This window comes from Botryllus schlosseri, chromosome 1, assembly GCF_051294905.1.
Source record: "Botryllus schlosseri isolate E-star chromosome 1, Bs_hap1, whole genome shotgun sequence".
NCBI classification, from domain to species: Eukaryota; Metazoa; Chordata; class Ascidiacea; order Stolidobranchia; family Styelidae; genus Botryllus; species Botryllus schlosseri.
The window spans coordinates 24,514,235-24,540,457 of NC_137236.1; the positions used below are offsets into that span (position 1 = coordinate 24,514,235).

A 26,223-nucleotide genomic window follows, 5' to 3' on the forward strand; every position below is an offset into this window, starting at 1 on the left:
TGTGGACATACCAGTAAATCCATGGGATATCGGGTGTTTGCTGGGAATTTACCAACTCGAAATCTCACTCGCGCTACAAGTGAAGCTGAATTGTATCCGAATATGATAATTTACCACCGCTCAGCGCCAAACTGACTCTGTATAACAATATTACGCATGCGCGGTATTTCAGAATGGTATAATGTCATTATCAGCAAATATTTCACAAACTTAATCGTTTACACGAATCAAAGCTAAAGTTGAAACGACAATATCAAGGTTTGAAACCTTACAACTCGATCAGTGATTTTTTATTCAACTGTAAAATAAGTTAATATTCTGTAAGACACAACAATTATTGCTCGGGTAATGTGACATTGAGATTACCAAATTGTATATTGAGAATACGAGATTTGAATGTTTGACTAGTGATAGACTGAAAAATATCTCACAAGTGAATCCATGTGTTATAATGCAGGCTATCGTGATACAAACAAATTCAATACGGAATACCTATTAACCAATTGGCCCCCAACCCGAGATTCGAGTGTTCGATCAGTGCTCGATAAAAATTATTTTCATGTATACCAACTCTTGCGTTGTGGTGAAGGGTGTTACGATATGAGCAAAGTTTTAATAAACACCATTATCAGCACCCCGATTGAGAAAAAACTTGATTCGTATTTATGAAAAGTGTTTGATTGGGAATTTATCTATTTCTCACAATCCCGCCACTGTTCTTGAGGAATGGTATTATATGATTATTAAATAATATTTCACAAACTCAACCCTAATCGTAAGACTTGAGAGAAATCACGTACTCGCTTGATGATAACACGCATGCGACAAAAAACATCACCGCGATTTTGTAAACTGATCATACTAATCAGGGTATTTACCATCATGCTTCTAGAATAGGATTGACTACTAAAGGTAAATTCAGATAATCCAAAATGAAATATCTCAACTTTGACATAGTCTGAATTGAAATAGATTGACAAGCATACCTACCAACTTTCACCCACTCACATTTCAAAATTATGCACACATTGATTTAAAACAACTAATGTAACATTACAACTATATTCCCGATCCAGCTTTCCGTTTATCAAAGAGACATTTTAACATCTTACCATACTCAAAAGAATTATTCACAACATTAACAAGTGTTTAAAATCTAGTTTTCACTTACTTGGCTATATCACTACAACTCGCAAACTTGAATTAATTCATCCTTGTGGTATTCGTATGACCGATAATTTTTATTCAACTGTAAAAGTCGTTACTAATCTATGACACAAAGTAATCACTACTCGGAAAATCTAGTTTTCACTTACTTGACTATATCACTACAACTCGCAAACTTGAATTAATTCATCCTGATGGTATTCGTATCAGACATGGGGTGATTACTTCATGAATGTAATCGATTGCGATTACGATTACTTCTAAAGGACGCGATTACGATTACGATTACGATTACAGCAAAATCAGGAAGTAGTCGATTACGATTACGATTACATTGGAAAAGTAATCACGATTACTCACGATTACATTTATTTTGCATCTTACAGGAATGTTGGAAGACAATACATGGATGACAATTTGTTTGTGCGTCTCACGAAAGTTTTTCTTTTAGTCTTCTACGTTTGAGCCACTACAATATATTTTGATTATATAACAAACCGGAGGTCACGAATTAAGAACATGCACTAAAGTAATTATAACAAGAAACCAGAGGTCATAATTATGAATTACGTTCCCCCAGCTCTACAGGTAGGTAATTGTGTGTCGAGATAGCGCAGTGTTATAGTCCATGGTTGCGGGTTCGAGTCTGACCGAGGTCGACTTCAGAATTCCTACCTAAGTGTTGGAGGTTTATCTAGGCTCCTCCTCGCCGCCTCATCCGCGTAAGCGGTGTCTTACAAAAAGCTTAGAAATGGCCTATGCTACAAGTCGGGAGATACCGAATCAAAAATGCAGAAAATCGGCCTGGTGTAAATGACCGTTGTAGTCGACAAACACCATGATTACCTCAAACAAATAAACTCTACATGTATATCTGACCATTGGGGGGCTGAGAGAGGATTGAAAATTATTGACGAAACTCTTCAACTTGAGATTACCACCCTATGGAGGCCAAAGACTAACGTTTGGGCTGGGCCGCGGGGGGACGAATTGGTCCTGATTCCAGCTACAACCCACGCTAACATGGTATATAAGCCCATGGCGGCAGGTCCAAATGTCGAATAAAAAATTATGAAATAACGATTGGCGCCCGTCTCAAGTAGGAGTCATATGATAAGGCGAAGTGAACATAAAATTCTGCCTTCAACTTAATACAGATATTGTACTGCAAGCTGCCGTTACGAGAAACGGCAAAAACGGCTCGATTATGATATATATAGCACCAGCTGATGATTTTTACTGCTTTGTTGTGGAAACGGCAATGTTTTAATTGACGAGTTCAAATCTTTGACAGGTGTACGACTGTACGTACGTACTGGATAGGCCTACTGCTCGCCAAGCAGCAACGGTCAAATTGCGTTTAAGCATAACCAAATATCAACTTCAACACACAAGTCACTATTTTAAACTAGGCAGAGCGGGAATAAATTATACTGCTGTGAGGTAGTGGCGTGTGGAACGTGTTTATAACCTAATATACAGCACGACGCGTGTTCTTACAATCACACTAATGTACGACGTACGTACATCGAATATCTATTTACTGTGGACACTTTTTACACAATGACGCGCAAAGTTAATGGGCTGCTTCTGACGTAATAATGAGCAGGGGCATTTGAAAATCAGACGTTTGTGCTGTCACGAACCTGGTATAATATATTTTCCTTGTTCACGAATGTTCAGTTTATGTGATAGTCCTTGTACAAATAAAAAGTAATCGTTCTTTCACAGAAAAATCGATTAGATATGCGAAGTAGTCGATTACGATTACGATTACTTCGGAATTTTTTCGAATGTAATCGATTGCGATTACGATTACTTGAAAATGCTGTAATCGTCGTAATCGATTACGATTACTAATCACGATTACCCCATGTCTGATTCGTATGACCGATGATTTTTATTCAACTGTAAAAGTCGTTACTAATCTATAACACAAAGTAATCACTACTCTATGCATACGACGAGATTTGAATACTCGGTCTATGATAGCAATTCGTACAAGTGAATCCAAGACATCGGGCTGTGAGAAAATCTTCACCACATTGACCTACCGCCTTATCCAACGTACTCAAAGTAAGTAGACACGATTTCAGTAATATACACAATCATTACAACTGTAAACTATACTAATCAATCTCGGTCGTATTCACATATCACATACATGTGTTGTTGTTTTTTATTCCTTCAGTAAAATGTAGTCGTATTAATCTGACGATAACGTGCACACACAAGAAACATCACCGCGATTTTATAATTGATCACCCGACTTAGGGTACCAATAAACATTACCGGGATTTTTATAAACTAGCCATATTACTCAATACATCTATCAATATCAGAACGCAAGGTCCAATACCGAAAGAAAAGTACTTTTTTAGTTTAATAAAAATCAAATCATTCGTCTTCATCTTGTGAATTGTCACACACCCAACTAATATCATACCAAATAGTTATTTACAACAAACAAGACACAGAAAATTTGTTTTGGACGTTTCGATTTTATTACTGGGTGTACTGATCCCTTCGCTTCATACAATCTAGATTTAAACACCATCGAACCTTTGGTATCTATCGTTTTGCTGGATTCGAATTATGTTAGTCTAACAATAAACAAATTTCACTATCTTGGGTTATGAACTCAGTGTGTTAGCGGTCATTCAATATTTTGTAGTATCAACTAGTTACTTTGTGGGATACGAATGATCATCCTCACAACTCTTACAAAAGTACGAAGGATATTTACATCACGCAAAGTAGTCGACTTTACTCGATATCCTCACACTACGAAACTAAATGATTGGTTAGACTCTACAAACTGTTTTTGATGTCGTTTTTGACACGAATGGTCACGCATCTAAATATTCAAATAATCCAACACACCTTACAGAAATATCATAGTTCTTGTAACAAAGTTGTATGAGTATAATGTTTATCGTAAGTCCCACACAGTCATATCCATCCGAGTTTGACTTTTAGAAAATATTGTACCGACATCGCGACATCTTTCAAAATTAAAACCACGGTGACTGCTTGAGATACCTACCAACGATATCACAGTAATACAGTTACTTCCACAAAAGAGTATGTATTCGACTTACTTTCCACAAATCTAACGCACAAAACAATTTACTTTGCTAACGAAAAGTGCTGAATCATCATATGATTGTCCTCGCAACAATACAACTAAAACACACTATCATACAAAATGGTCGTTATAGTTTGCATACCAACGGTACATCGTACAAGTAACAAGTCTCGAGAATCCAGTTATTCAAAAAACGTGAAAGTGTTTCTACGCCAAGTTGTTATGTTGACGAAAGCGTATATTGTAATATCATGATCGATTTGCATTCGTTGGTCACAAAATGTCACTACTCTAAATAATTATTTTTCACTCAAACACAAAAGCATACTTGTCACCAATCGTTTTCATCAAGCACGAGTTCAAGAAGCTTACTACGACATGAATTGTTATTTTTATGTTTCGTAAATAGGTAATAATCAATTTTAGTATCACTGTATCAACATCATCGAGTTGTGCCAATAGATTTACATGTGGTCTTGTGGTTTTAATCGAAGTACACAGCACGGTCTAATGTAGAGCCATCTCTATTGTACAGCAACTCGGTAATCAAAATGCAGGCATTAACATTTAAACAGCGATCTTGTTTCGTCACGCGAAAAATATGTTCACTGTCGCGATACTCTGCACAAGACGTGCAAATCCTTTTCCCCCTCGTAATAGTATACCAACGGCTACCTACGACAACGTTTAACAATACCAACGACACTGGAAACACTGAAACCACAACACTTAACCGAGTAAAAATACATTTTCCTTTAGCTACATTACACTTACCCGACTAAACAATATCATTATCACCTGGAGATCCACCGTTACCCGAGTAACAAAATCATTTTCCTTTGTAGATCTATCGTTTACTCAGAGTAACAATACATTTTCACTTGAGGGTCTATCGTTTTCTAGAGTAACAAACCCCTCTTTCCTTTAGAAATTTATTTTTTCCCTGGGTAACAAACTTTTTTCACTTGGAAATATATTTTTTCTTTGGGTAACAAACCTTTATTACTTGGAAATATATTTTTTCCTGGGTAACAAACCTTTTTCACTTGGAAATATATTTTTTCTTTGGGTAACAAACCTATATCACTTGGAAATATATTTTTTTCCCTGAGCAACAAACCTTTTTCACTTGGAAATATATTTTTTCTTTGTGTAACAAACCTTTATCACTTGGAAATATATTTTTTCCCTGGGTTACAAACCTTTATCACTTGGAAATATATTTTTCCCCTGGGTAACAAACCTTTTTCACTTAAAAATATATTATTTCCCTGAGCAACAAACCTTTTTCACTTGGAAATATATTTTTTCTCTGGGTAACAAACCTTTTTCACTTGGAAATATATTTTTTCCCTGAGCAACAAACCTTTTTCACTTGGAAATATATTTTTATCCCACAGCAACAAACCATTTTCACTTGGAAAAATACTTTTACATAGAGTAACTAATCATTTTCTTTTGGAAATATATTTTCTCCCTGAGTAACAAACCCTTTTCGTTTGGAAAACCATCATTTACCTGAGTACCAATACCATTTGCACTTGGAAATCTTTTCTCTGGGTAACAATACCATTTTCGTTTTGAAAACTGACAACCACACCCGACAATTTGATATTTTTGTATATTGTTACAACGGGCAGTGACAAAATATACACCAACAACGACTCCGATACATTTGTGTAATCGCATATTCACTTGTTCTGGTGCATCCCATCAAAATCATCGGTTAACCACATACAATATGCTCTTGTATATCGAAATGTATGTTTGGGAAATTGGACAATAGGTTTCGACATGTCCGCGATGTCCGGGTTCGTGCTTTGGATTGTCCAGAGTCAAAATGTCTGAATAAAACACCTCCTCGACGATGGCTGGTACGTGGATAACGGTGTTCGGAAAACCGTTGGATTTATGTCACCCATCGCTATAACAATTCCAGGTCGAGTTTTCCCCGCATGTTTACTATATTGTGTCTTTATTGGTCAATGTATGTCTCGACATTCAGTTTGAAATCGGAAACCCTGATAAAGTATGTAACCGGATCCGGATATCAACTCTGAATCGATAAACCAATGAACAATATTCAAAGTAAACATGTTACACCCCGTGTTTCCACGAAAAAATACCATCCAGACACACGTCGCGCTTGTTTGCCCACACCAGTATACGCGTAAATGGAGGTGTGTGACATTGCATGCAATGTGTTGGTATACAAACATCGGGGAGTAATCCGTCGATCCGCAGACATTATCATAGCCGGTAATTTTGATGCAGATCGTATGTCATCACACCCGATAACAATACCAATAAGCCACATCGCAATGACTCTTAGTCCGCGCTATTACATAGATATTTCGACACCGTTCACTGATTTAATCGATGGTTTTATCGCGTTGTAACATTACAAAATAGTCATGACCCTATCTCCGGACAGATCACCCAGATCGCTAGTGACTGGATACATCGGTCAATATCCGTCGTGTTGTCGACACCGAAGTTCTCTGCTGAGACTACAGCGTTTGACCACTGTGAACTATCCATGTACGGTGCTCGAAACGATTGTGAAAACGATCAGTCTTTCAGTCACGATGAATGGATGTCGCTTCTCCTACATAACGACTCCAGATAAATATCGCGAAAAGTGATTCTGCAAATCTCGGACTGATACTGTGATCCAATAAGGTGTGCTTCTGTGGACTGAAGACTGCAATCGTACACTACAATACAACACTACCTCTCGTGATTTCACACGCAAACATAAAACACACCATCGTAAGGGTTTGTCAAGTTCGTTCGGTAACATTTCGAAACGGTCGTCACCACAAGGCTATTTGATCGGGGTTGGTTTCAGTTTGTCATATCGAATAACATGTCACTCGGTTTTAGAATCCACCGTTTTTCAAGTCCCCACACCATAGTGTTACGATACAGACAAGATGCGATGGTGGAAATAAAACACGGAAGGCACACTTTGGTGTTATTTGACATGGATTTTACACCCGACGAACCTCACATTCGAGCGATGCATTGGAACGCCGCTTGTATTATTGACATCGAAGGGAAAGAAATGTATCGATTTATTGGTTTCGTACATATCCAACAAAAATCTGGGTATGTGATTGTGCATGGTTCGCATATTCGACTTTGAACGCTCTATTGGTATATGTTGTACAGTTCACTTTCACCGTCGTGTGAATAACCCATGTTACGGTTCCATGTTTCTGTGTCTGTATGTCATACTTCAGATTGACTCAGAGTCATTGCGATGTGGCTTATTGGTATTGTTATCGGGTGTGATGACATTGGATCTGCATCAAAATTACCGGCTATGATAATGTCTGTGGATCGACGGATTACTCCCCGATGTTTGTATACCAACAAATTGCATGCAATGTCACACACCTCCATTTACGCGTATACTGGTGTGGGCAAACAAGCGCGACGTGTGTCTGGATGGTATTTTTTCGTGGAAACACGGGGTGTAACATGTTTACTTTGAATATTGTTCATTGGTTTATCGATTCAGAGTTGATATCCGGATCCGGTTACATACTTTATCAGGGTTTCCGATTTCAAACTGAATGTCGAGACATACATTGACCAATAAAGACACAATATAGTAAACATGCGGGGAAAACTCGACCTGGAATTGTTATAGCGATGGGTGACATAAATCCAACCGTTTTCCGAACACCCTTATCCACGTACCAGCCATCGTCGAGGAGGTGTTTTATTCAGACATTTTGACTCTGGACAATCCAAAGCACGAACCCGGACATCGCGGATATGTCGAAACCTATTGTCCAATTTCCCAAACATACATTTCGATATACAAGAGCATATTGTATGTGGTTAACCCAGGGGTGGGCAAACTTTTGAGCTCGCGGGCCGCATTCAACATCTTAATCCATTCGCGGGCCGCACCAAAACGCAATATTGGTATTTGATCATATAGGAAGGACATGGCTCTTATATATATGCTTATTTAAAACAAACCAAACATTGCTTTGATGGATCGTACACGCGTCAGAAACAGTTGGCGAGATTGTATAATCTGGTCGACCTCAATAACCAATGTGTCAAAACTATAGTGATGAAAGTAGGTTGTCCCGATTCTTAGAACAGGATTGAAATTTAAATCTATGAGCAGCGAACTGTTCATAGATTTACTAATTCAACTTTTGGTTTAGTTCCAGGACACATAATGCTGACAGCATCATAACCATGTTAGCATCAATCACGCTTCTACTATGGGTAGATAAAATATAAATACCCTAATTCCACGCATACAGAGAACGAATCGAATAGTTTGATGGCATCAAAGATTACGACTGTGGATGAGAGATTTTTGAATATGAAATTCATACTGAATACAAGGCAATAACTGTGGATTAGATGTAAATCGCGCGGAGCGCGGAAAAAATTTCATTTGAGCTCAGCTTCGCGGCCCCCTTCAGATGCTTTCACGCCCCCAAGGTTGGGGGGAGGAAGGCGAGCCCCCAGTTTGAGAATCACTGCCTTAGAATCTTCATGTTGAAATATACTAATAAAAAGTTGCATTAATTCGATTTTTAGTAAGCATTTTATCAATATTTTTAATAAGTTTCTTTAGACTCTCGCGGGCCGCACAAAACGGTGTTGCGGGCCGCATGCGGCCCGCGGGCCGTAGTTTGCCCACCCCTGGGTTAACCGATGATTTTGATGGGATGCACCAGAACAAGTGAATATGCGATTACACAAATGTATCGGAGTCGTTGTTGGTGTATATTTTGTCACTGCCCGTTGTAACAATATACAAAAATATCAAATTGTCGGGTGTGGTTGTCAGTTTTCAAAACGAAAATGGTATTGTTACCCAGAGAAAAGATTTCCAAGTTCAAATGGTATTGGTACTCAGGTAAATGATAGTTTTCTAAACGAAAAGGGTTTGTTACCCAGGGAGAAAATATATTTCCAAAAGAAAATGATTAGTTACTCTATGTATAAGTATTTTTCCAAGTGAAAATGGTTTGTTGCTTTGGGATAAAAATATATTTCCAAGTGAAAAAGGTTTGTTGCTCAGGGAAAAAATATATTTCCAAGTGAAAAAGGTTTGTTACCCAGAGAAAAAATATATTTCCAAGTGAAAAAGGTTTGTTGCTCAGGGAAAAAATATATTTTTAAGTGAAAAAGGTTTGTTACCCAGGGAAAAAATATATTTCTAAGTGATAAAGGTTTGTAACCCAGGGAAAAAATATATTTCCAAGTGATAAAGGTTTGTTACCCAAAGAAAAAATATATTTCCAAGTGAAAAAAGTTTGTTGCTCAGGGAAAAAAATATATTTCCAAGTGATATAGGTTTGTTACCCAAAGAAAAAATATATTTCCAAGTAAAAAAGGTTTGTTACCCAGGGAAAAAATATATTTCCAAGTGATAAAGGTTTGTTACCCAAAGAAAAAATATATTTCCAAGGGAAAAAGGTTTGTTACCCAGGGAAAAAATGAATTTCTAAAGGAAAGGGGGGTTTGTTACTCTAGAAAACGATAGACCCTCAAATGAAAATGTATTGTTACTCTGAGTAAACGATAGATCTACAAAGGAAAATGATTTTGTTACTCGGGTAACGGTGGATCTCCAGGTGATAATGATATTGTTTAGTCGGGTAAGTGTAATGTAGCCAAAGGAAAATGTATTTTTACTCGGTTAGGTGTTGTGGTTTCAGTGTTTCCAGTGTCGTTGGTATTGTTAAACGTTGTCGTAGGTAGCCGTTGGTATACTATTACGAGGGGGAAAAGGATTTGCACGTCTTGTGCAGAGTATCGCGACAGTGAACATATTTTTCGCGTGACGAAACAAGATCGCTGTTTAAATGTTAATGCCTGCATTTTGATTACCGAGTTGCTGTACAATAGAGATGGCTCTACATTAGACCGTGCTGTGTACTTCGATTAAAACCACAAGACCACATGTAAATCTATTGGCACAACTCGATGATGTTGATACAGTGATACTAAAATTGATTATTACCTATTTACGAAACATAAAAATAACAATTCATGTCGTAGTAAGCTTCTTGAACTCGTGCTTGATGAAAACGATTGGTGACAAGTATGCTTTTGTGTTTGAGTGAAAAATAATTATTTAGAGTAGTGACATTTTGTGACCAACGAATGCAAATCGATCATGATATTACAATATACGCTTTCGTCAACATAACAACTTGGCGTAGAAACACTTTCACGTTTTTTGAATAACTGGATTCTCGAGACTTGTTACTTGTACGATGTACCGTTGGTATGCAAACTATAACGACCATTTTGTATGATAGTGTGTTTTAGTTGTATTGTTGCGAGGACAATCATATGATGATTCAGCACTTTTCGTTAGCAAAGTAAATTGTTTTGTGCGTTAGATTTGTGGAAAGTAAGTCGAATACATACTCTTTTGTGGAAGTAACTGTATTACTGTGATATCGTTGGTAGGTATCTCAAGCAGTCACCGTGGTTTTAATTTTGAAAGATGTCGCGATGTCGGTACAATATTTTCTAAAAGTCAAACTCGGATGGATATGACTGTGTGGGACTTACGATAAACATTATACTCATACAACTTTGTTACAAGAACTATGATATTTCTGTAAGGTGTGTTGGATTATTTGAATATTTAGATGCGTGACCATTCGTGTCAAAAACGACATCAAAAACAGTTTGTAGAGTCTAACCAATCATTTAGTTTCGTAGTGTGAGGATATCGAGTGAAGTCGACTACTTTGCGTGATGTAAATATCCTTCGTACTTTTGTAAGAGTTGTGAGGATGATCATTCGTATCCTACAAAGTAACTAGTTGATACTACAAAATATTGAATGACCGCTAACACACTGAGTTCATAACCCAAGATAGTGAAATTTGTTTATTGTTAGACTAACATAATTCGTATCCAGCAAAACGATAGATACCAAAGGTTCGATGGTGTTTAAATCTAGATTGTATGAAGCGAAGGGATCAGTACACCCAGTAATAAAATCGAAACGTCCAAAACAAATTTTCTGTGTCTTGTTTGTTGTAAATAACTATTTGGTATGATATTAGTTGGGTGTGTGACAATTCACAAGATGAAGACGAATGATTTGATTTTTATTAAACTAAAAAAGTACTTTTCTTTCGGTATTGGACCTTGCGTTCTGATATTGATAGATGTATTGAGTAATATGTCTAGTTTATAAAAATCCCGGTAATGTTTATTGGTACCCTAAGTCGGGTGATCAATTATAAAATCGCGGTGATGTTTCTTGTGTGTGCACGTTATCGTCAGATTAATACGACTACATTTTACTGAAGGAATAAAAAAAAAAACATGTCTGTGATATGTGAATACGACCGAGATTGATTAGTATAGTTTACAGTTGTAATGATTGTGTATATTACTGAAATCGTGTCTACTTACTTTGAGTACGTTGGATAAGGCGGTAGGTCAATGTGGTGAAGATTTTCTCACAGCCCGATGTCTTGGATTCACTTGTACGAATTGCTATCATAGACCGAGTATTCAAATCTCGTCGTATGCATAGAGTAGTAATTACTTTGTGTCATAGATTAGTAACGACTTTTACAGTTGAATAAAAATTATCGGTCATACGAATACCACAAGGATGAATTAATTCAAGTTTGCGAGTTGTAGTGATATAGCCAAGTAAGTGAAAACTAGATTTTAAACACTTGACAAACGGAAAGCTGCATCGGGAATATAGTTGTAATGTTACATTAGTTGTTTCAAATCAATGTGTGCATAATTTCGAAATGTGAGTGGGTGAAAGTTGGTAGGTATGCTTGTCAATCTATTTCAATTCAGACTATGTCAAAGTTGATATATTTCATTTTGGATTATCTGAATTTACCTTTAGTAGTCAATCCTATTCTAGAAGCATGATGGTAAATACCCTGATTAGTATGATCAGTTTACAAAATCGCGGTGATGTTTTTTGTCGCATGCGTGTTATCATCAAGCGAGTACGTGATTTCTCTCAAGTCTTACGATTAGGGTTGAGTTTGTGAAATATTATTTAATAATCATATAATACCATTCCTCAAGAACAGTGGCGGGATTGTGAGAAATAGATAAATTCCCAATCAAACACTTTTCATACATACGAATCAAGTTTTTTCTCAATCGGGGTGCTGATAATGGTGTTTATTAAAACTTTGCTCATATCGTAACACCCTTCACCACAACGCAAGAGTTGGTATACATGAAAATAATTTTTATCGAGCGCTGATCGAACACTCGAATCTCGGGTTGGGGGCCAATTGGTTAATAGGTATTCCGTATTGAATTTGTTTGTATCACGATAGCCTGCATTATAACACATGGATTCACTTGTGAGATATTTTTCAGTCTATCACTAGTCAAACATTCAAATCTCGTATTCTAAATATACAATTTGGTAATCTCAATGTCACATTACCCGAGCAATAATTGTTGTGTCTTACAGAATATTGACTTATTTTACAGTTGAATAAAAAATCACTGATCGAGTTATAAGGTTTCAAACCTTAAAATTGTCGTTTCAACTTTAGCTTTGATTCGTGTAAACGATTAAGTTTGTGAAATATTTGCTGATAATGACATTATACCATTCTGAAATACCGCGCATGCGTAATATTGTTATACAGAGTCAGTTTGGCGCTGAGCGGTGGTAAATTATCATATTCGGATACAATTCAGCTTCACTTGTAGCGCGAGTGAGATTTCGAGTTGGTATGTTTGTTTGTTTGTGGGGTATTCATGGTGCTTGTCGACTACTATGGTCATTTACACCAGGCCGATATTCTTCTTATTTTTCCGTAACTGCCGACTTATAGCACGGCCCACCTCTAGGCTTTTGTAAGACACCGCTGACGCGGATGAGGTGGCGAGGAGGAGCCTAGGTAAACCTCCAACACTTAGGTATCGGAATTCGCAAGTCGACCTCGGTCGGACTCGAACCCGCACCCATTGGTGTTGCAGCCGCGGATTATACCACTGCGCTATCTCGCCACTTTTCGAGTTGGTAAATTGACACATTGATTGAATATTACCATGATTCTTATGACGTGTCTAAAGTCAATCCTATTCTAGAAGCGTTGAAACTTATAGCGACTGTGTGGAAATCGAAAACAGAGCCGAAAGTTGGTCAAGTCAAGTAATATTCCTAAAAAGATTGTATGATTTTACAATTATTTCGCATCTATTTGAGTATGTGGTAATCTCACAAAGGATTAGGGTTAGGGCGGAAATAAGTGACTATTTGTTGCTATTCAAGTTACCCACACTGATGGTTCTGTTAGTCGGTATCAGGGATATATAGAACTCCGGGATGGCTGACTTCATTTTGGCCGTTACCTAAGTAGGTCCAGAAAGTTACCTGCAATCTGCCTCGAAATATCCACTTTTCTGCAAGCTAGCGATACAGCTGTTTCTAGAATAATGATCCTCACCCTTTTGCAGAATAGTTGGCACTTCTTCGATAGTAGGTAGACATCGAAAAGTGTTTACCATGATCACCAATGAATGTTTCCCATGAACACGAATACAAATTTATAAACGTCAAAATGAATTGTTGTTTTTTGTGTCTTTGGAGAGACGGATATTGGGGTCTGGTTGGGGGGGGGGGTATTAAGATTCGATAGGGTTGAGGAAATAGGGATATTAGGGCTTGGGAGGGGATGTTAGGCTTGCGGGAAATTAGGGTTATGGGAAGGGCGATATTAGGGTTTGGGAAAGAGGGATATTAAGGTTTGAGGAAAGGGGGATTGGAGGTGGGTTAGGGTCAAAGTTGGGGTTAGGTATCCCAAGATTAGGAAGGGGGATATTAGGGTTGCGGGAGGGAGGATATTAGGGTTGCGGGAGGGGGATATTAGGGTTGTGGGAGGGGGGATATTAGGGTTGGGGTTAGGGGGATATTAGGGTTGCGGGAGGGGGATATTAGGGTTGGGGTTAGGGGTATATTAGGGTTGTGGGAGGGGGGATATTAGGGTTGCGGGAGGGGGATATTAGGGTTGTGGGATGGGGGATATTATAGGGTTGGGGTTAGGGGGATATTAGTGTTGCGGGAGGGAGATATTAGGTTGGAGTTATGGGGATATTAGGGTTGGAGGTGGGTTAGGTTCAACGTTGGGGTTAGATTACCCCTAACCGGTGTTTAACCCACCTCCAATCTCCCTTTCACCCAACCCTAATATCCCCTCTCCCACAGCCCTAATATACCCTAACCCCAACATCCCCCTCCCATAACCCTAATATACCCCTAACCCCAACCCTAATATCCCCCCTCCCACAACCCTAATATCCCCCTCCCGCAACCCTAATATCCCCCTCCCGCAACCCTAATATCCCCCCTCCCACAACCCTAATATCCCCCCTCCCACAACCCTAATATCCCCCTAACCCCAACCCTAATCTTGGGATACCCTAAACCCAACTTTGACCCTAACCCACTCCAAACGCAAAAACAATACATTTTGACGTTTATAAATTTTTGTTCGTGTTCATGGAAAACATTCATTGGTGATCATGGTGAACACTTTTCGATGTCTACCTACTATCGAAGAAGTGCCGAATAGTTAGTGAGTAAGCCAGACATTCTTCCCATATCACAACCTTACTGCTGTATAGCCAACCAAGTAAACTATGACAACTCTGAATTTCAGTAAATCATGAATGTGTTTAATTTCTACACATCATATAATCTGCATCAGGCCATAAATAACAGAGTGAATAACGAATAATATCAGCGTCTTCTACCTATTTACAAGCCATTGTCTGAAACCTTGCAGCTGGGAAGGGGGGGGGGGCGGTAATAGGATTGATTAAATCAACCATTTCAATTAGCGTTAATCGACAATTACCATGAAGTATAGGGTTGCATTTGAAACAAACATGTTTAAAACCAGGCCCTTGTATAAAACATACTTTTTTTAAGCGATTACGTCAAGAATATTCAACAGTGACGTCATATTGGATTGACATTGACAATTGAAAATATAGTGTGAATATAGCTCCTTTGACGAAATATATGTGCTATTGCTGTTGAACCAACTATTTTGAGGGTTCCAGCCATTCCATATCGATATTAGTCGGCTATATCGGGTCGTAATCGTCCGTAGGCTCATACAACACATGTTTTGGAAAGTATTTACACAATTATGGCATAATTTTACAACTTAAAAAGAATTTTTTTCAAAAGGCCTTTGTTTAAAACACTGTTTAAAGCATGTTTTAAACATTGTGTTTCAAACACAGTTTATTTTAAATGCACCCCCACCATGGAGCATTTACAATAACAAAAAGATAGCACGGCCTGTATGGACTCGAAATTGTGATAGCAGCATTGTCATCTTCTGTGTCACTCAATGAGAGTTGATCAAGAAATCAACACACCATTGATACTTCTCTTCAGGTTCAAATGCAGCCTGGGGGGGTAGAAGTTTGGTACATATCATTATCAATTTGAGAAGCATTCGGTAGACCCAGTTGTTGAATTCAGCTGATATTTTGTTCACCGAGCAATAGATTCATGACCGCAGTGAAGAAATTACAACCATGGCTTAACGGTACATCACGAATGGGCCTCCTGAAGCATTTCATGCCATTTATCAGTTAAGAAATATTCAGTATCATTGTCTTGCAGATTTTCCGATAGAGCGATAGATGATTCCATGTCAAAAAAACATCTCGGTGAGGAGGCACGAGATCCAAATATTCAGATTGTGGCCATCTTTGCCAAGATTTCAATGGGATGTGCCCAGAATAATATATCAGGATATCCACTGTTGACGTGATGCAAATGCTGGAACATCGCGTTTGTTTTTCCGGAATCTGCAACAAAAATGAACAAATGATGTATTTAGAGACACAAATTAACCTTAAGAATATATATATAGATGTATGCAGAGTTGTTCTATAGTGAAGAACTTCTACTTCATTGTAGTACTCAAGTAGGTGTTGCCTATTTTCGAAGATAAATCTTGTAAATTTGAAGCAGCCATCTCCAAACTCAAGTACCTTGCAGGCATTTCACTTTCTACAGCTACTTGAGGAAGTTTAAATACCAGTACGCCCGGGAATACAACTATTACTTGAGTAGCAACGCAGACTACTTTAACCACATCAGGATTAATGTAAATCGCTCATTTAATAACGTATTACTAGAATCAGCCTAACTTACCTTTGGCCGACCGAGGAGAGCTCCAATGCATTATTGCGACGATTTGACGAAACCTTGCAAATTGAAAGCAATCCTCAGAGTTTTCTCTTCCTTCGTCGTACAGGCCTATAGCCTATAGGCTATAAGTGTTTATTTGGTAAAGACAGGCCGTATCTCAGGATCGTATCGTGTCCTGACGATTGTGTTGGCTTATCCATTCAAGGGAGTGGGCATCTTCATGGCTTCAGTAAGAGCAAATGGTCAACAAATGTTGTGGCCATATACTGTACTGGAAGTCAGCCATTGGCAGTTCACAACAGTGCATTTCTGTTGAAGTATAATTCCAGTACTGTAGCATTAAGGTGCCATTCATTAACAAACATATGCCTGTCTTGATTTACTAGACATGTAACTGATGAATAGTATCTGTAACAAGAGATTGGATTCAAAAGTTGTTATGGACACTTACAACTGCAACGACCTTGACGTGTTGTGTTTGTATTAGATTCAAATGTTTGGTTATCCTTATTTGAAATGCCTCTTGAATCTTGCACATCGGTAGTGTACTCATGCAGTGGCTCCAATTCTTACTAAGAATAATCAAGCAATGATCTGGAATACTGGTAAGCCTGCAATAGGCTACCAGCACTACCTGCATATTCACATATTAATCCATAGCACAAGATCTTAACTGACGAAGTCCCTCCTAACGGTCGCCTTCATAGCTCACACGGCACAGTGTAAATGTACACTTGTACTTGTACAATGTACAGCCTTGGATGGTATGGTGACATACATTCGCATAACATACCGGTAAATGAAAAACATACCGCAAGGCGTAATCTAAATCATACTGCGGATATCAATGTTAACGTTAATTATTCTACATTTTGTTATTTTCTCACGATTATCAGCGCAGCAAAACATGTTACATAAGATACTACAGAAGCAGAGATATTCCGAAGCCGAGTAAATGACCGTACCGGCATACCGCTCAATTGCTGCTGAAGGAATAGGGCTAATACCGCAAAGTTTCAGACTACCTGAACATCTCATAACCTAGTTAACGTATAGCTTTATATAAGAACATAAACATGAATATTATATGCCCCTACCGCTCTCAAAAACTTGAAATTACACACAGACGAAGCGGCTGACTGGAACGTGCATCAAAACTGAATGCGTGAATCCGGACCTACTTAGGTAATGCCGCGATGACGCAATTGACGCAGTCAGCCATCCCGGAGTTCTATATATCCCTGGTCGGTATTTATTAAATCTTACCTGCGAAATCAAGTTCTGTGACAAACTGATTACTAAAATTTCACCGCGTGAGCGATCGGTATGTTTGTAACACCAAGTCACTAAAAATGGTTATGCCCGAGACATTATTTTGTCAGCGATCGCTGGATTTGCAATCTATTTTACACTTTTTGAAGTGTTAATTTACGAGCGCGGTTATTTGTTGGTCGCTTTTCGTGTCGCTGCTGAATACTGAATACTGCTTAATGTAATAGCACCGACTGGATTAGTGGAATAATCGATACGATAGTGCGCGCTCCGAATTTCCAAAACGGACGTATTTAGAGGGTCACACAGGTCAAAATACAACCGCCAACATCTGGTTTTCAAAATCGCACAATGCACTGCGGATTAGTGAATTGCCTGTTTAGTGATGTCTATACCCGAAAGTACGATATGCGAGAGATGTCTATACCTAAAAGTACGATTCACGACCGCACCCATAAGAACACATGGCGAGTCACCGCATATCCCGTAAGAATACATGACAGGCGAATCACCGCCACCGCCTATAGCAAAAAAGGCGAGTCACGACCTCGAGTTTTCACGGCGAATCACGACCGCGGTCTATACCCGAAAGTACGATATGCCGACGCATCCATAAGAACACATGGCGAATCACCACCACAACCTCATCCGCGTAAGCGGTGTCTTACAAAAAGCCTAGAGGTGGGCCGTGCTATAAGTCGGCAGTTACGGAAAATATGAAGAATATCGGCCTGGTGTAAATGACCATAGTAGTCGACAAACACCATGAATATCCCAAAACAAACAAACAAAACCACCACAACCTATACGCGAAAGTACGACATGCGAGAGATGCCTATACCTAAAAGTACGATGTGCCAACACGAGTTTCCAATACGACATGCGAGAGATGCCTATACTTGAAAGTACGATGTGCGAGCGCACCCATAAGAACACATGGCGAATCACCACCACAGACTATACGCGAAAGTACGACATGCGAAAGTACGACGTGCGAGAGATGGCTATACCTAAAAGTACGATGTGCCAACACGAGTTTTCAATACGATATGCGAGAGATGCCTATACCTGAAAGTACGACATGCGAGCGCACCCATAAGAACGCATTACGATGTGTGACCGAGAGGGGGGTCAAAAAGTACGATATGCCACCACGAGTTTTCCATACGATGTGCGACCGCGCCCATAAGAGCCCATGCAAAAAAGCGCACATCACGACCGATCAACTACACTACTAAAGTAAGGTACAAAATCGTAAAATACCTGGCGGTTGAGAACCACTGCATTAGACAACGATATCAATTTCATTGATTGGTTGAATAAGCATCATTCGCTGACTACCTACATGTAGCGTATTTCGCTCTTAATGTTGTGTGATTGCGGGTCAAGCTCACTGCAGAGAGTCACTAAATATTCAGAAACAGTAAGGTGGATATTTCGAGCAAACTTTTGTAACTAAGCAGATACAATTTTTGAGATTATGAAGGAGCATGCTCGTTTAGTGTTGATTTTTGATGCTGCCAGCGCCATGCATAGAGTTTTGAATTGCAATTAATTTCAACCAAAGATGTCATAATGACGTGGAAATCGTAATATGCGAAAAAGGTTCACAGTGCAGAACCTACCAAGGTTCGTTTGTGAACGTGAACCTCTAAATTTCCGAGGTTCACACACAGAACGCGAACGTGAACCTCACGTTCACACCATCCCTAACAATTATTGAATTGCTGGATACTGAATATTAGAGTTGGAATGGTCATTTTAAATGACGGGGTTCCGCGTTTCAAATAGGGCGGGGTACAACCCCTGAAACACCCCTGGCTACGCGCCTGTCTCACACGCGCGTATCGAAATCGAAGACGTCTTTAACGAGGTCGCATCAATTCGCTTGATTACTAATTACTGGTCACGAATACTAGGGTCCTTGAGCATTTTCTACGAGGTGGCCACGCCTTCTCGCAAGTCGTCGCCTATGCCCACTACCATTGTTATCCAACGCCCCAAAATCATCTGAATCACCTTTTTTCTCAACAAAACAATCTGTAATACAAAGAACGGAACATTGGGTAATCGTGACTAATAGGGCGATTTTTTTTCACACGTCAAAAATAGTCGAAATTATGTCAAAATTGTTTGAAGAGTCAATTTTTTTTCAACCTGAATTTCGTTTGTATCGTAGATTTAGCACTGTCGATGAACTTATCATTTGACATTTTACAGATTTTGGCCTACTTTAGAGGCCTACCGTTGTAGACTGTCCATTTTTCAGGTCAAGATCTTCCATTTTTTAAGTAAAAAAATCGCCTCAGTGATTAGTTATCGTAACCGATTACAACGATTACTGTATTTCCAAGTAACGTGACATCGACTAGTAACGTGACATCGACTATTTCACATATCTTATTGATTACTTTGTAATTATAATTATATACTTATAGTTTTTTTCAAGGACCATGACATAAGCGCGGCGACCTTTCATATTGTACCTCAATTTCTTCTATGTGGAAAACATATGATGCGACACTCTCTTTGCATCCACTCCACATGATATAACAGCACGGACTGTCAATGCTATGTTCTAGATTACCGGTACGCTGCTGCGCCAATGCCGTCTGATCGAATGGGGAATTAATATAGATGTATATTAACGAATGTACAATGCACATGAATGGTATATCGAAGGTGTGCCGGTTGTGCCTCATTAATATTGATGCAAAATGATGGTATTATTGTAGTGCATCCGTCATAGGCGCTGAACTCTAATTTTCCCTAGGTATGCTGGATCGATGCCGTCATAAAGGGCTGACATCATGGTGCGTTAGAATTGACAAATGAGACTACTCATAAGCGTTCAATATCACCTGTCACTAATGTATATATGATGACAAAATTATGATACTATTATAGGCTTACCATATTTTGGAAATCTAAAAAGAGGACACTTTTTCAGAGATCTCAGACTTGCAAAACCGGAGGAGAATTCTCAAAAACCATTGAATTTTTCCCACCAATTGATCGGTTGACTAAAAAAAAGGTCATCTTTCCGCTCAGATCTCAAAATACCGTTTTTCTCTCCACATTGAAAAAAAAAGTCATCTTTTCGATCAGAGCTAAAATCACCGGGTTTCACTCCGAAATACCCACGGGAACGTCACTTCTGTGCTAATTTGCGGCATATCACTCCCAGTTTTCTCTATATCTGACCTAAATTTTCAAAAAAGAGGACAAAAGGGCGTCCTCCGAGGACACTTTCAAAAAAGTCAAAAAAGAGGACAAATCCTCTCAAAAGAGGACGTATGGTAAGCCTATACTATTAGGCAGGCGCGTAGCCACCGGCCACTTGCTGAATTAATTGAATTCATTTCAAATTTAGCAAGGTAGCATCAATTTACTATTTTAAACCAAAATTTTAAAAAATGAGCACATTTTTGCGTCCTCCGATGACACTTTCAAAAATTTCAAAAAACAGGAAAAATCCTCTTAAAGGAGGAAATATCGTAACCCTAGCGTGACCATATTTTTGCATCAAATTGCGGACACTCTTCAGTGCCTACTAGCGACTTTTTGAATGATATATGAACACGTTGTATGTCAATATGAGGTCACACTAGCAAAGCTTTGCCTATTGACTATAAACAGAAGTGGAATAGGGGTTATAGACAATTACCGTACGGATAGATACGCAACACCCGTCGTCACGCTTGCTTGCTCAGAGGTAGCCGAATAAACCTTCGAAATAGAAGTAGCGACGAGTAGAAGTACTTTTTCTATAACCCATCTAAAACTACTTGAAGTATAAGTAGATTTGACTAACTTTAAAACTACTCAAGTAAGTAAGTAATTTTGAAAACAGTCTTAGTGCGTTCGCATGGACTGTCAAAAGCTGCAAATTGAGCTATGCTGACGGTGCAGAGCGCTTGATACGTATTTCTGCATACCAGGAGGTATCAATATTCCACTGAAAAGCTTTCTTTCGCATCATGGGATGTAAATTACAGTATTGATATGAAAATGCGATACCAACTCTTTGTTTACTAGAAGACCATGTTTTAGAGAATATCATGGCATGGCTCCCTACCCCATTCTATAAGGCCCCAAGTTTGGGCGAAGAGCAATACGGATAAGTTGTATCCGATACGGTTTCAACACTTTGTGCGATTAGTATACGGTAATAACAAATAATATGGATCGTAAAATTTATATTTAGTATGGCTTTATTTTCGGAAAATTGAGGCATCTCTACAGTTGCTTTCATGCTTCAACATGTATTGTATACTCTGCAGACAAAAGAATTGAAAGTAATTAGAACTCAAAGTTTGTTACTCGGAATTGAAAGTTAAATACAAGAACCACTTCTAAAAAGCGGAAAACATATTTCATGTCTTTTGTCCATAAAGCTTCGAAGGTGATCTGGTAAAACAGGCGTAACGTTACAAAAGACGGATTTTCCAGATTAGAAGGACACGTCATGGGCTGCTAGATTACGATATGATAGGTAATTGCTAGATTGCGAAATGGTAGTTTCAAACGTTATGAAGGCCATATGTACTGTGATGAAATATTTGATATGGACGATAATGCGGTGTGAGCGGAACCAAGCAATCCAGTACCTAAATTATATTCACTGATACTTTCATGAAAACATATTGGTCACTCCATAACTACCGTGCGCGATGCGCATCAAAATTTCTGAGCTTTACTTGACTTTTATGAATATAAAACGTTGGTACGCCGTGAAAACAGCACCGAAATTCATCTAGCTATCTTACGTATTGGGGGGAATAAACTACTTCTACTTGACAAACTGAAAATAGCGAAAAGTAAGAAAGTCGATCACAGAATATTACAAAGTAGAAGTTATTATTATTAATATTCATTAATAAAAGCATGTTATGGTGCTTATAACAGCGTGGTCTTTTGCACCACGTGACAACAAATTCCATCACTAACACAAGCTAACTCGCAAATTTAGTACATGATACTCTCAGTCGAAAGTCAAATGTCAATAATTATATACGGCGTCCCGATGACGCTACAAAGTCGATTACGTGTTGCAATATATTGGTATCTGTCAATAAGTTTTCCAAGTTGAATGGTATTCTCTTTCGATGTGCACTGTTTCTTAGTATCTGTCTGCGTTGTTCTAGTGTCGGACAATCCATTAAAAAATGGCGCACGTCTTCGATGACTCCACAATGGGCGCAAAAGGTGTCGCAGACACCCCTATTCTGTGGAGATGTCCATTCAATCAGCCGTGTCCCGTTCGTAACCAAAATAACGTGGATTCACTTCTTCTCGATGCTTGTCTTGGAATTGTCGTGTCGCTGTTAGGCTGGTATTGTCGATACGTTGCTCCCTAGTCAGTACTTTGGTATTGTCCATTCCAGATCGACTTGCAATGGCGGAACATTAACGTTGTCGCGTCTGTTAGCGGTAAATCGTAGGTCGTGTCTTCATGTGCGATGAAGAAGTAGAAGTAGATGTAGAGAAAATCAGATCTACTTGAGTAAGTACCAGAAGTAGAGGACAACTACTTGAGTACTTCCAAAATGTAGAAGTACTTCGTTACTGACCACCTCTGGAGACAATATACCCTGTATTATGATTGCCTTGCAAATTGGTAGATTTGTTAGATGTCTAAGGCTATGGATAATTACGCTGTATTAGTTATTATTGATCACAAAAAAACTATAGCGTCGTGACTTGGAAGTGGCTGCCGCGTCGTGTAATCGACAGTTCGACACACGGTGTGAATAATGCTAAGCAAACCACAAAACGCACGCTCAATCCGCTCGTACTTCTGAATTCATTTTAGAAAACTACATAAGGTGAACACTAGGGCTTTTCAAAAATAACTTTTTTCGTCAAATCGTACTGGCTACTTGATAAAATTGTTAGGTTACCTAAGTTAAGCCTACACACCAAATTTGGTTCAATTCCAACCAGTAGGCGCATTGTTACAAGGGAAGAAAGTTTCCGTATAATATAAAAAATAAATAGCAAAAAATTTGAAAATTCCAACCAGTGGAAGCGGAGTTATTGCCGTCGAAAAATTTGGATTACGAATAAAATAGTATTCACGGTGACCCATTCTTCAATTATTTATTATGGTGTGCCCACCGTAAATACTATTTTATTCAAATCCAGATTTTTCGACGGCAATAACTCCGCTTCCACTAGTTGGAATTGAACCAAATTTGTTGATCATCGTTTCTGTAGACAACCTAACACTTTCATGGGGTGAACAGAAAATTTTCAAATTTTTTGTTATTTATATTTATATAATATATAATTGAATAGTATATTCATATTGAAATGAACCCGAATATTTTCGGCTGACACACGTCAGGGGTAATCGTCAGCAACTAGTAGAGAATTGGAAAGAACATTGTACATCAACAATTGCATCACAAAATGAGTCACAAATTCAGTCATGCCCTGGGTGCCGCCTTTGTAGAGCAGTGGGCTCATTTGGCAAGACAGGAATATTTGTCGTTTAGACATAGAATATCGTAGGTTTGGGCGAACATGCTTCTATCATTTTCTGAAAATGTTTCATCCCGACCATCTCGCTTCGAGCGCACAAGCAAAGTCACATGTTGGGCGACACGTTATCCTCTATATGCGAGTATAGCTAGACCAGGGGTGGGCAAACTACGGACGGCAAGCGGCCCTCCACACCGCTCTGTGCGGCCCGCGCGAGTCTAAAGAAACTTATTGAAATATTGATAAAAATACGTACTAAAAATCGAATTAATGCAGGGAGTTGATCAAACTTTTTCTTAGTATATTTCACCATGATAATTCTAAGGCAGTGGTTCTCAAACTAGGGGCGTACCCCCTTGGGTACGTGAATGCATCTAAATGGGGGAAGCGAAGCTGAGCCCAACTGAAAAAATTTTCGCGCTACGCGCGATTTAAATCCAATTCATAATTATTGCTCTGTATTCAATCTGAATTTCATATTTAAAATCTCTCATCTGCAGTCGTAACCTTCCATGCCATAACACTATAAGTTAGGTTGGCTAGCATCCTGGTTGCGTCCTGTGATATGACGACAAAGTGGGCGCGAAACCTTTCATAATCATAAGGTGGGGTGGGGGTGGGGTGGGTCGTGTCTTAAAGAGTTTGAGAACCACTGTTCCAAGGTAAATGCTTCCTATATCATTTTTTATGTTTAATTTCTGGCGCGACAGCCCGATCTCAAGGCCCACCCAGATTGAAAGGTTTCAACTGTTAAACATCACAGAAATCCTAAACGATATTGACATAAATCCGACCACAAGTGTGATTTCAGATTAGCCACTTCAGTTTTAATTATTTCAGTGCGTGTTTTACGTAGATTCATTCTCTGTATGCGTAGAATTAGGGTATTTATATTTTATCTACACATAGTATAAGCGTCTTTGAAGCTAACATTGTTATGATGCTGTCCGCATTGTGTGTCCTGGAACTGAACCAAAAGCGGAATTAGTAAATCTATGAACAGATCGCTGCTCACAGATTTAAATTTCAATCCTGTTCTAAAAATTGGGGCAACCGACTTTCATCACTATAGTTTTGACAAATTGGTTATTGAGGTCGACCGAGCCTATGAAATCTCGCCTCTGTTTAAGACGCGTGTACGATATCATCAAATCAGTGTTTGGATTGTTTTGAATAAACATATATATTTTCTCCATGTCCTCACTATATAATCAAATACCAATACTGCGTTTTGGTTTATAATCCCAATTTCATAAAGTGCGGCCCGCGAATGGATTCAGATGTTGAATGCGGCCCACGAGCTCAAAAGTTTGCCCACCCCTGAGCTAGACTCAATTCCGTGAACTACGCGTATTTATAACTTCCAGGAGCGGGCTCCAATACTAAATGCAAGAAATGTGACCTAAAATCATGCGAAGCGCTGAGAAAAATTTCAAGTCAAATAAATCTGCTGTGGAATATTCAAGTTTATGGTCATGGTTATATATACGAAGATCTGATATGAATGTGGCTGGACCCTGGTTTCGCCAATGCGTCGAAACTGATGTTTTAGTAATCATCAAATTTCGCGGTCAGGCTTATCAAATTTCGGTTAGCCAATTTTACCTGATGTTATATCTAATTTTGAGAATAACCCCGCAGGCCACACAAAACCTTTTCGCGGAGGCCACATGGGGCATGCGTGCAGTCGTTTGGCCGCCCCTCATCTGTATCGTTACTAATAACGGTGATTGATGTTAAATAAAAATCCTATTATATTGATTATGATTAATTTAAAAATACCTTTGAAAGCAATTGTTTCCATGATAAAGAAGTTGGAGTCGGAATCGGAGTCCAAGTCAAGATTATTTTCACAAACTCCGACTCCGGTCAGTATTTTTTCCACGACTCCGACTCTGACTCCGATAATCAGCCAAACTCTGACTCCGACTCCATCGACCACGACTCCGACTCCCCGGCCTGGTTAAATTACGGTAGTTTTACGAATCAACATATATGATTATAAAAACACAATGTTTCCAATATCTTT

At 38.8% G+C, this 26,223-nt stretch overlaps 2 long non-coding RNA genes across 2 annotated transcripts in view; both read right to left on the reverse strand.

Annotated features, from left to right (window-relative positions):
* LOC145434638 (uncharacterized) overlaps positions 1-26,223 on the reverse strand; it is a 183,819-nt gene that overhangs the window by 75,138 nt on the left and 82,458 nt on the right. The gene's annotated exons all lie outside the window — the stretch shown is intronic.
* Positions 14,917-17,686, reverse strand: LOC145445517 (uncharacterized). The gene is made up of 2 exons (XR_013917065.1): positions 16,440-17,686; positions 14,917-16,090 (listed from the first exon to the last, which is right to left on the reverse strand). It is a non-coding gene; the product is annotated as an uncharacterized LOC145445517 (long non-coding RNA).